This window comes from Giraffa tippelskirchi, chromosome 4 (assembly GCF_054371585.1).
Source record: "Giraffa tippelskirchi isolate mGirTip1 chromosome 4, T2T-mGirTip1v1.2.pri, whole genome shotgun sequence".
NCBI classification, from domain to species: domain Eukaryota; kingdom Metazoa; phylum Chordata; class Mammalia; order Artiodactyla; family Giraffidae; genus Giraffa; species Giraffa tippelskirchi.
The window spans coordinates 39,839,357-39,851,626 of NC_137278.1; the positions used below are offsets into that span (position 1 = coordinate 39,839,357).

General features: G+C 41.8%; 1 long non-coding RNA gene across 1 annotated transcript in view; it reads right to left on the bottom strand.

Moving 5' to 3' along the window:
* Positions 1-1,301: 1,301 nt before the first annotated feature.
* LOC145544424 (uncharacterized) overlaps positions 1,302-12,270 on the bottom strand; it is a 36,639-nt gene continuing 25,670 nt past the window's right edge. Inside the window, exons 2-3 of the long non-coding RNA XR_014081414.1 lie at positions 11,252-11,585; positions 1,302-5,586 (exon numbers count right to left, since the gene is read on the bottom strand). This is a non-coding gene — a long non-coding RNA (uncharacterized LOC145544424). The remainder of the gene's footprint in view (positions 5,587-11,251; positions 11,586-12,270) is intronic.

The following is a 12,270-nucleotide window of genomic DNA, read 5'->3' on the forward strand; positions in this document are numbered from 1 at the left end:
TGAAAGTGAAAGAGGAGAGTGAAAAAGTTGGCTTAAAGCTCAACATTCAGAAAACTAACATCATGGCATCCGGTTCCATCACTTCATGGCAAATAGATTGGGAGACAGTGGTTGACTTTAATTTGGGGCTCCAAAATCACTGCAGATGGTAACTGAAGCCATGAAACTGAAAGATGCTTACTCCTTGGAAGAAAAGTTATGACAAACCTAGACAACATATTAAAAAGCTGAGACATTACTTTGCCAAGAAAGGTCTGTCTTGTCAAGGCTATGGTTTGTCCAATAGTCATGTATGGGTGTAAGAGTTGGAATATAAAGAAAGCTGAGCCCCAAAGAATTGATGCTTTTGAACTGTGGTGTTGGAGAAGACTTTTGAGAGTCCCTTGAACTGCAAGGAGATCCCAGCACTCCATCTAAAGATCAGTCCTGGGTGTTCCTTGGAAGGACTGATGTTGAAGCTGAAAGTCCAATACTTTGGCTTCCTAATGAGAAGTGACTCATTGGAAAAGACCCTGATGCTGGGAAAGATGGAAGGTGGGAGGAGAAGGGGATGACAGAGAATGAGATGGTTGGATGGCATCACTGACTCAATGGACATGAGTTTGAGCAACCTCCAGGAGTTTGTGATGGACAGAGAGGCCTGGTGTGCTGCAGTCCATGGGGTCACAAAGAGTCAGACACAACTGAGTGACTGAACTGAATTGAACTGATAGCTTTAATTTAAGAACTGTGACATGATTTCACAGGAGGATGTTAGCCTTCTCTTGGTTTCTGGAAGCCAGAAGGGAAAAGAAAGTGGAGACAGAAGTATATGTGGAGCAGAGAAAACAAAGCAGCAAAGACTCATGGCCCTCTAGACCCTAGACTGCCTGGAGTATTAACACCAAGGAAGCCATCTTTATCCTTAGGTGGACAGTGAAAGTCAGAAAACTGGAAGCTGTCTACAGCAGCAGTGCAGCATGATAGAGTGTGCATGCATGCTCACTCGTGTCTGACTCTTTGGGACCCCATGGACTGTAGCCTGCTAGGCTCTTCTGTCTGTGGAATTTTCCAGGCAAGAATCCTGGAGTGGGTTGCCATTTCCTCCTCCAGGGGATCTTCCCGACCAAGGGACTGAACTCGTGTCTCTTGCATCACCTGCACTGGCATGTGGATTCTTTACCACTTAGCCACGTGGGAAGCCTAATATAATGCATGTCTGTTTATATATTGTATATATTTTCATGCTTTACACATAGAAAAAGATTTTTGCCACCAGGAACAAAACTTCGCATATCTAATATCTGCCTATTTCTGAAGCTGTTGGGTATATGTAATTGCTGTTCTTGCTTTTCCCCACTCAAAGGGAGATCAAAACATTTGAGTATTGATTAAGGCTTTACTTGTTACTCCAAACCATTCATCTTTTAGTGGGGAAACAAGAACTCATGGGGATTGAGAAACTTACCTGCCTGCATTGAAACCACTGCCTTCCCAGGGCATCAGGCTGCCTTCCATAACATGAGCCATACAACTAGCATATGTGTGGCTTTGAGTAAGATGAAGAGAATGAGTAAAAATGGATCTTCCATTCACTGGATCTCTCAAGAACTATTCTTATGAAAAGGAATTAGAAATTTTCTTTTATTATAAAAGGATACTGAGAATATTGAGCCCCAGAAAGATCAAGTATCTATTCAAGTTCACTGTACATCCAATGAATAGTACAGCTGGGGAAAATTTGAATTTGGAGTGTCCCCTCCAATTCAACAGTCCATGCTCTGTCTAATATACATACTTATTCTGTTGGGTACCCTTTTGGTTTTTTGCATCAGACAGCCATCTGGGGCATGTTTTCCTTTCTCAATCACATCTTTAATGAGTTAAATGGAATTTACCTCATTTTATTTTATTACGATTATCTGAAAGATTTAGCCTCTGTTTTTGAGTAGGCATGTTAAAGCACTTATATATGTTTTATGTGTCTTCCTTAAAACACTAAGAAGTTTAAAGTGTATACAAAAAATTTTTCTAAAAGTGCCACTGTCACTTTCATGCTTATTGATGACCCTGCTGATGGTAGTCATTCACTGTGTCTGGCTACAGTGTTGCTTGCAACTATGAGCAGTGAGGAAGACACATCTCTGAAGAATCTTAGTCTATACAGTACGGAGGAAATGACTCAAGGCTTCAGGATGCCATCCATAATCACCACTTTTGAAACCAAAGTTGCAAAATCTGAGGGTGGCACTACTAGTGAAATTCCACTGTCACATCTGCCTACGTGACACTATCAGTCAAGAGTTGGATATCACAGCCTGGCTCTGAGCAATAGTACTAGTATAAAAAAGAGCTTTGATGCCTCATAGATTTAGAAAGGTTAAAGAACAGTAGCAGATTACCTAGATCATTCTTCCCTACTTTAGACAAGCATTCGTCATATTGAAAGCAGGTTAATTCATTGTTTGTTTCCACCAAATTTCCTAATCAATTTCAGTAAGGACACTGCTAAATAAGGCTCTGATCTGTAAGAAACATTGTCCAAACATCTTCTGTCAGGATGAGATAAGATTTTCCTCAGTGTTAAATGCAGAAAATATTGGAAAATAAAATAAATTCCCCTTCCTTCAATCAACTAGAACAATAGTTTTGAAACTCTTTAAGATCCCAGCACTGCGGACAGTAGCTCAAGAACCACTGAGAAGAGACTGGAGGAAGGACTCTGGGTCTCCCAGCACTTCTAAAGAGAGCAGTGTCATCTACATTTATATTTAATGTTCTACATGAAATTTATTTTGGAAAATGAATACGGGAGGAAGGAAGGATGAATAGGCAGAGCAGATTATTTTTAGGGCAGTGAAACTACTCTGTATGATACTATGATCATAGATCTATGTCATTATTCATCTGTCCAAACTCATGAAATATACAGCACCCAGTGCGAGTCCTAAGTAAACCATCAACTTTGGGTGATAATGATGTTGTTGTGGATAATAATATAGGTTCATCAGTTGAAGCACTCTGGAGTGGGATGTTGATAATGGGAAAGGTTATGTATGTGTAGGAGTAGGATGTATACAAGAAATCTCTGTATCTTCTCCTCTAATTTTGCTGTGAACCTAAAACTGCTCTGGACAATAATATCTATGAATAAAAAAAAAGAATGCTGCAAACTCCTAACATGCTTTGGAATCTTCCTCCCCACTCCAAGCAGTTAAACTGTACTTTTCTCATGCCTGGAATCTCTCCTTTAATGTACTTAGTTAGCACTGTCCTATATTCACACCCCTTATGAGAAAGCAGATGTTGTGCTGGCATATGGTGCCCACTCATAAATTTCTGTAACCTTTCCCTGGTAGACAAATCATAGGCAATGATGGGTTCCAGTGACCGGCCTTCTTAGCTTTCCCTGAGGAGCTCAGGAGCTGTGGTCCCATTTGTTCACCTCGGGTGGGTGACTCAGTGCATGGGCATCCATCCACTGACAGCAGGCCCAGATGGAGGCAGGGAGAGGACAGCAGGCTGGATCAGGCTCTGAGAGCTGCACTCAGCCTTCCACCTTGGAAAACCAGAGGTGGGAGCCTGTGATCCTCTGCAGCCTGCAGAGGAACTGAGCCAAGGGCTTCAGATGCATGAGGTACTCTGAGCTGAGTGGCCCTGAAGAAAGAGGGTGAATGGCAGAAAATAGAGCCACTGATTAGTAGATCCTGATGCAAGTGCCAACTGATTAGATCACAGAACACCCAGAGGTATCTTTGAAAATCAGAGGAAGAGCTGCCTCTCCTGACATAAACATCACAGTGTAGCTTCATTATCCCTTTTGATTCTGAAGACTGCAGTGACACAAATGGTCTGATCCTGTATGATCCTGCATTTGCACACATTTTGCTTGTCATTGATTTGTGTCAGTCTTGTCTCCTGATCCATGCTGCAGACAATCTGAGAACACAAACTATGTGTCCTAAAACTGTTCCTCCCTTCTAGAGCACAAACCTGGGCACGTTCTGTGCACTTGTATTCAAGTATGGACTAAATGACAGAGGGAAGGCCACTGTCACGGACTTTTTTCACATCAGTAACAGCAACTAACACTGATGTCACACTCCATTGTGTTTGTACAGTCACAGTGGATAATCAAGCTTTCATGTGCATTACCTAATTTGATAGACATGTGCATTGCCTAATTGGCCTGTTACACAGAATATAACACTGAAACTGTTGTTTCAATGATTTGTCCAAAGCCATAGAGATCTTAGATATAAAAAAAGGATAGAATTCATGTTTCCTAACTCATTGTCCAGTTTCAGCTACAGTTAACCTGAACTTTTATTCTAGTATAAGCCAGTTGTTTTTTTGTTACAAAGGAATTCAGGCAGGTAAGCAGTCACATTGATGTACCTTGGTACTGGGATAGCATTAGAAGTGCTCTGGAAATGATACCCAATGGTGAGTATAGAGTCTCATCTAACCCTCTATCCTGACACTCAGCCATGTGGTTACATACCTCTTCTGTTTTGAAAGCTGAATCTGTGGTCCCACAAGGAGCTTGGCTAATTATGGAGAGCTGGAAGTGTACACAAAAAGATAATAAATGTGTCCTATCTTGAGTAGCTTCTGCCATCAATGAGGCCATGAAGAAAGATGTCTCAAGCTCTGAGCAACCAATGGGGAAAAGACTTCACAGGTGGGTGACTATTAGGCAGGATGGAGTTCAGTTCAGTTCAGTTCAGTCGCTCAGTCTTCTCCAACTCTTTGTGGACCCATGGACTGCAGCACACCAGACTTCCCTGTCCATCACCAACTCCCAGAGATTGCTCAAACTCATGTCCATCCAGTCAGTGATGCCATCCAACCATCTTATCCTCTGTCGTCCCCTTCTCCTCCCACTTTCAATCTTTCCTAGCATCAGGGATTTTCCCAAGGAGTCGGTTCTTCACATCAGGTGGCCAAAGTGTTGGAGCTTCGGCTTCACCATCAGTCCTTCCAATGAATATTTAGGACTGATCTCCTTTAGGACAGACTGTTTGGATCTCCTTGCAGTCTAAGGGACTCTCAAGAGTCTTCTCCAACACCACAGTTCAAAAGCATCAATTCTTCGGTGCTCAGCTTTCTGTGTAGTCCACCTCTCACATCCATACATGACTACTGGAAAAACCATAGCTTTGATGAGACAGACCTTTGTTGGCAAATTAATGTCTCTGCTTTTTAATATACTGCCTAGGTTGGTCATTACTTTTCTTCCAAGCAGCAAGCATCTTTTACTTTCATGGCTGCAATCACTATCTGCAGTGATTTTGGAGCCCAAAAAAATAAAGTCTGCCAATGTTTCCATTGTTTCCCCACCTATTTATCATGAAGTGATGGGACTGGATACCAAGATCTTTGTTTGTTGAATGTTGAGTTTTAAGCCAACAGTTTCACTCTCTTCTTTCACTTTCATCAAGAAGCTCTTCAGTTCCTCTTCACTTTCTGCCATAAGGGTGGTGTCAACTGCTTATCTGAGGTTATTGATATTTCTCCCGACAATCATGATTCCAGCTTGTTCTTCATCCAGCCCAGTATTTCCCATGATGTACTCTGCATATACGTTCTCCAGTAAAGAGCATCCTGATGAGAGTGAAAGAGGAGAGTGAAAAAGTTGACTTAAAACTCAACATTCAGAAAACTAGGATCTTGGCATCTGGTCCCATCCCTTCATGGCAAATAGATGGGGAAATGAAACAGTGAGAGACTTTATTTTGGGGGGAGGGGCTCCCAAATCACTGCAGATGGTGACTGCAGCCATGAAATTAAAAGACGCTTACTCCTTGGAAGGAAAGTTATGACCAACCTAGACAGCATATTGAAAAGCAGAGATATTACATTGCCGACAAAGTCCATCATCAAAGCTATGTTTTTTCCAGTAATCATGTGTGGATGTGAGAGTTGGACCATAAAGACGGCTGAGCACTGAAGAATTGATGCTTTTGACTGTGGTGTTGGAGAAGGCTCTTGAGAGTCCCTTGGACTGCAAGGAGATCCAACCAGTCCATCCTAAAGGAAATCAGTCCTGGGTATTCACTGGAAGGACTGATCCTAAAGCTGAAGCTCCAACACTTTGGCCTCCTGATGTGAAGAACTGAGTCATTAGAAAAAAAACCTGATGCTGGGAAGGATTGAAAGTGGGAGGAGAAGAGGACGATAGAGGATGAGATGGTTGGATAGCATCACTGACTGGATGGGCATGAGTTTGAGCAAGCTCCGGGAGTTGATGATGGACAGGGAAGCCTGGTGTGCTGCGGCCATGGAGTCTCAAAGAGTCGGACACGACTGAGTGACTGAACTGAACTGAACTCTTCATATAAGTTAAATAAGCAGGGTGACAATACACAGCTTTGTTTTACTCCTTTCCCAATTTGGAACCAGTCTGTTGTTCCATGTCCAGTTCTAACTATTGCTTCTTGACCTGCATACAGATTTTTCAGGAGGCAGATAAGGTGGTCTGATGTTCCCATCTCTTTAAGAATTTTCCAGTTTGTTGTGATCCACACGGACAGGATGGAGAGGGGGTGCCAAATAGAGTTACAGGCGAAGAAATAACATTAGCAGGAGGTGAGGGAAGGTGCAAGAACATTGCATTTTTGAATTACCGTGGGTTTACTCCAGTCCTCTACTTTTATATTTTTCTTCTTCATCCATCAACCCTTCCTAAAATTCAACCACTCAACAAATATATATTGAGCTTTATTTTATACTAGATACTTCCCTTCCTTTATTTCCCATCCCCATTTCTGGCTAGCTCACACCTGCATGGCCTTCCAAGCTGGTAAAGAATCTGCCATCCAACCAGGAGATCCAGGTTCCACCTCTGGGTTGGAAAGATCCCCTGGAGAAGGAAATTGCAACCCACTCCAGTATTCTTGCCTCGGAAATCCCATGGACAGAAGAGCCTGACAGGCTACAGTCCAGGAGGTAAAAAAAGTCAGACACAGTTTAGTGACTAAACAACAGCACACCTGTATCCTGCAAGTACTTTTCTACAGTAGATCACAGTCCCCGGCCACTCAACACTCATTTATGAGTACGTGTTGATACGTCCTTATGTGAGACAAACTGTTGGGTGTTGTACAAAGTCTAAAACTCTATAAAGAAATAACCCTGTCTTCAAGGAGTTTGAACTCTTGTAAGGAAGATTAGACAGGCATGAAAAGAATCATAATTCATGGTGTAATATAAGTGCTGCATAAAAGGTGTAAAATGAATTATAGGCATTTGCACAGTGTAACACAGCTCCATTATGACATGGTTCATTAGTACATGCCTTTGGATATACTATAAATCAACTCTTGATACACACAGAAATAATGAGTGAATCAATTAGGAAGAAGAATCCTTTCTTATTCCAGATGAAGCTGAGACGGCAGAACTAAGATCTAGATTTCAAGTTCAGTTTCAAGTTTCAGTTCATCATCTTTAATGGTGTCATAGGTCTCCTTAAGATCCAAGACAATGGGATTGTGGCAGCTGACACTGAAAGCGGGAGCTGAGACTTCAAGGTCAAATTGCAGTGAGTCATTATCACAGGCAGGGTCAAAGGAGCATGTGGAGTTTTTCTATGTCACACAGGAAGGTGGGAGGAGCACTGAAGAATCAGACCACCACTTGGGAGGACCACCAGGGCTGAGGTACAGAGAAACTGGGACATGACTAGTCAGATTCATCCTAAGGCTTACTTGCATGGCCGCATACTTGCTCATGATTTCAGCTACCATCTTTATATAACCTACTCCGACTTCCTCTGAGAGCTACGTTTATAAATTTATCTAGTTATAGAGTGAGAAACCTAAGAACTATTCTGGTCATTGCCTCTCTTGCTTCCCCAGGGCCCAATTGTTACCAACTGACATAAATTTATCTCTGAATTATTTTTTGATTGCATCCATTGTTACACCTCTATGGCCTTCCATCTGGTCTAGGAAGTCCAGTAGTTCCCTCCTATAGTTCCCTCTTAGCTGGTCCACTCACAGCTGTTCTGACTTCTCTACAATCTATTTCCCACACTGCTCACAGAAACATCTTTGCAAAATGAAATATGACTACATCACTCCCCTGATATGACATTTCCATTGCTTCTCATTGCCCTGAGAAGAAAACCAAATAGTTAGCATACATCAAGGGTCTCGCTTTATCTAATATAAACTGCCTCTCTAATCTTATTACCCATCTTTCTCCCAAGCCTACTGTAATTCAACCACAGTGACCTCTCCCTGGTATCAAACATGCCAGACTCCCCTTGTTGGGCTTCACCCTGTATGCCTGCTGGCCTTGTAGTTCTCCAACCTCAAGACTGAAGATAGAGCCCAAAGACAGTGACAGAGACATCAACAACTTATTGGATAGGAAGTTTTACATAAAGTTCCAGGAATGACACCTCGCCATGCACAGCAGATGACGGGCAGGACGTGGCTACAGTCATTGTTACTGGGGAGAGAAGGAGGTTACCATTTATAGGGAGAATTGACAGGGGGCTTGTCAATTACCAGGGACTAATAAGCCCTATAATTAAAAGAACTGGATGGTCCTCTGAGTAGATCAGGGACTGCATGAGCAGGGGATTACAGAAAGCAAAAGAAAAGCCATCTTGAGTGACCAGACCATACACTCCTGGTGCAGGGTCCTGGCTCAGGTGTTCCTGCAGCCTGGTATGGTCATCTCCTTCCTTCTGCAGCCACTTCCCTTGACTCCTGCTTCAGCCTCACCCATCTTTGACATCTCAGCTCAGATCCCAAGTCCTTAGAAATGCTTCCCTAAACTCCATCTTCACTCATCCCCTTCACCAAGTGAAATTCTTTACATTCATATTCTCCCAGGTCTGTGTTTCCCCTTTAGCATGCCAATCTCAGTTTATAACTTAACATTTACCAATGTGATTATCTCTCTTCCCATGTAACCTGTAATCTCTGTGAGAACAAGAGGTACCTCGGCTTTTTCTTTCCATCTTTTCCATCTTATCTCCAGTGACAACCAAAGAGGTCTGGTATGTAATCTGGTAGGTGCTCAACACATATATGTTAAGGATACTACTAGTAATATTTTGGTTAAACATCCCCCCTAGAGACACACGGATTTTTATTACATAAGTTAAATCACACTCACAGACATTGATTGGTTTCACTGAAAAATATAAATGAAATGGTTCTTTATGTTGACATAACTTTGTACTTGTAAACATAGCTGAGGTAACATTCTTAGCTAAAACAAGGAAGTGGTAGATTTTCTGATAATCCTGATTCAAGCCCTTCAAATAGTGCAATTTCTAAAGAGACCTAAACTCTTAAAAATAGAAACCCACTGAGGTGGTATAAGAGATCATAGAAAGATAAGGAGATTTTGGATGGGACCTGTGACCTGTGACCAGCCTTCTGTTGACTCCTAGACCTGAGGCTCACAGAAAAGTAGGGGTGGCTGGGAAGGAAGGCATAGACTGGAACAAAGTCCTGTGGGCATGTTCAATTTGAACATTTCCCATGATAACTGCAGAATTTCAAGACGAGAAGCTGGAAGTAAGATAAGCAATTCATTAGTGGCCAAGTTTGAAAAGTCACCATTGTCACTGTCTAATGAGGCTTTATAGTCTAAATCTCCAAGAAAGAAACAAAACATCTCCATTAGCTGGTGACAAACATCCTTGTGCAGTTCTGGAACCAAGATTTTGTTGATTGCTGACACGTGAGAGAGGGTTGTGATTCATATTATGAAGAAAACTAGATTTTTTTTAAGGAGATGCAACTTGGTAACTAATTTTTGTCTCTCTCTGCCTGTGTAACCGTTTGAATGTTAATTTAATTTTACAGAATATCATTTATGTAAATGTAATTAGAAGGGAAACATGATCTGGAGATGCACAGCACCAAAGAAAATTTATTACTCCAAGGGGTATTGCTCTAATCATTCAACTGCAATATTGAGTTTCCCCAGATTTAATCTAAAAGCAATAAATTACAAAAGGCTAATGCCCTGCCCAACAACAAGCTGTCATGAACCCAAGTTTCAGGGAGGGAAACCAGAAAGAGGAAGAGGGTGGGGGGAAAGCCTGAACTTAATTTCAGCAACAGGCTATCAGCAGCTTCACATTTCCTGACATAAAACTCAGGAGAGACAACAGAGCTAGGGAAAAAGAAAAGGCTTCATTTCCTAAACGAGAATAAAATGGTGACTTCCAACCTCCTACTGCTTTTCCATCCAGAAATCTGACCAGAGCTCTTGTTGCCAAACATTATTATAAATGTTCCAAGTTCAGGGCCCCATGTTCCCCAACAACATAGGGAGGGGAATCCAGCCAGGATAAAACAGCCTTGTCTCTTCATGTTATTGCGAGGCTGTTCTTTTGCAGAGATGAGGAAAAGACCCAGCCTGATTAATGTCAAGGTCCTCATTGCATTCCGTTGTGTGCATGCAGGAAAGCGAGTTCTGCCGAGGCACCCTGCCAACACAGAGAAGCCAAGCCTATTAAAAGAAATGCTCTTCAGTTTTCTACTCTCCTGTCTATGACAAGTGAGAGGTCATAGCTGGAAGAACTTGGGGTGGTAAGCGTTCTCTCTGTTGCATAAGCCCCATATCTGAATTTGACTGTGAATGAGGCTACCTGGTCCTTTAAAGGTACTCAACAATTGCCATGATGAAAAGAGGAAAATAAAATCAATCACTCAATCAATCAAACCACCTGGCTCTATAAAAGAAATCCTTGGTGAGGCTACTATAACCTGGGTTCCACCCAGGAGTGATAAAATTAAGATTCCTATGGTTGGGACTCAGGTATGGGTATCTTTTAAAAACTCTCCACCGGTAATTTTAATGTGTGGCCCACAGTGAGGACAGCCCTGAATAAAGGTTTACGGCCTGCAGTGGGATGCCTATGTTCAATATGTCACAGTGTCATAGATTCATTCTCATGGACAGGGATTTCTTGAATGAAACAAAAGTGAAGGGAATATATGTCTGCTCTCAGAGAATAGAAAGACAATTGTGGCAGACCAGGTAGGCAATTGGAGAAGGAGATGGAGAACACACCCCAGTATTCTTGCCTGGAGAATCCCATTGACAGAGGAGCCTGGAGGGCTATAGTCCACGGTGTCATAAAAGTCAGACATGACTTGGCGACTAAACCATCAGGTAGGCAGCAGTAATCATCAAGCAAAAGCATATCATTTCATGTCCTTTTAAAACCTAAATAATAAAAGGTCTTATGCTAGTGTAAACTATTTTGTCTAACATGTTAAATAATATAACCTACCTCATCTTCTTCAGGAGAAGGCGATGGAACCCCACTCCTGTACTCTTGCCTGGAAAATCCCATGGACGGAGGAGCCTGGTGGGCTGCAGTCCATGGGGTCGCTAAGAGTCGGACACGACTGAGCGACTTCACTTTCACTTTTCACTTTCATGCATTGGAGAAGGAAATGGCAACCCACTCCAGTGTTCTTGCCTGGAGAATCCCAGGGACGGTGGAGCCTCATGGGCTGCCGTCTATGGGGTCGCACAGAGTCAGACATGACTGAAGCGACTTAGCAGCAGCAGCAGCATCTTCTTCAAATCAAGCAGTTTGAGCATTGTAACCAAAGACATTTCTGGGGAAAAAAAAAAAACGAAAAGAAATTGTACATTTTTTTTCATTACTCATCTGTTTGCTCGTTTGTTTGCCTTTGCTTGTTTTTTGTCCTTGAATTATGTGCATTGGCTGGGCTGTTTAATTCAGCAAAGGGTGTGTTATCTGAGGAGAATGAATATTTTCAGAGTTTTAAGAGAGAATAGAGGCTGTGACTCTACTAGGATTTCTCAATTATACATCTGTAATTAGTGGTACATGAAACATTTATTTTTAACCTTTTGCTATTTTGTTTTGGCTTTTTTGAATAGGTTTTTAAATTTTTTTTCTTTTTTATTAAATTTATCTATTTTTAAATAAAGAATAATTGCTTTACAATATTGCATTGGTTTCTGCCATACATCAACATGAATCAGTCCTAGGTATATATACGTTCCCTCCCTTTCGATCTTCCCTCCCAGCTGTCACCCTTTCCCACCCCTCTAGGTTGTCAAAGAGTGCTGGTTTGAGTACTCGAGTCATACAGAAAATTCTCTTTAGCGATCTATTTTACATAAGGTAGTGTATATGTTTCCTTGTTACTCTCTCCATTCATCATCCCACCCTCTCCTTTCTCCTCCCCCACCTGTGTCTAGAGCTTATTTACAGAGTGAGGTAAGTCAGAAAGAGAAAAACAAATATCATATATTAACACATATATATGGAAT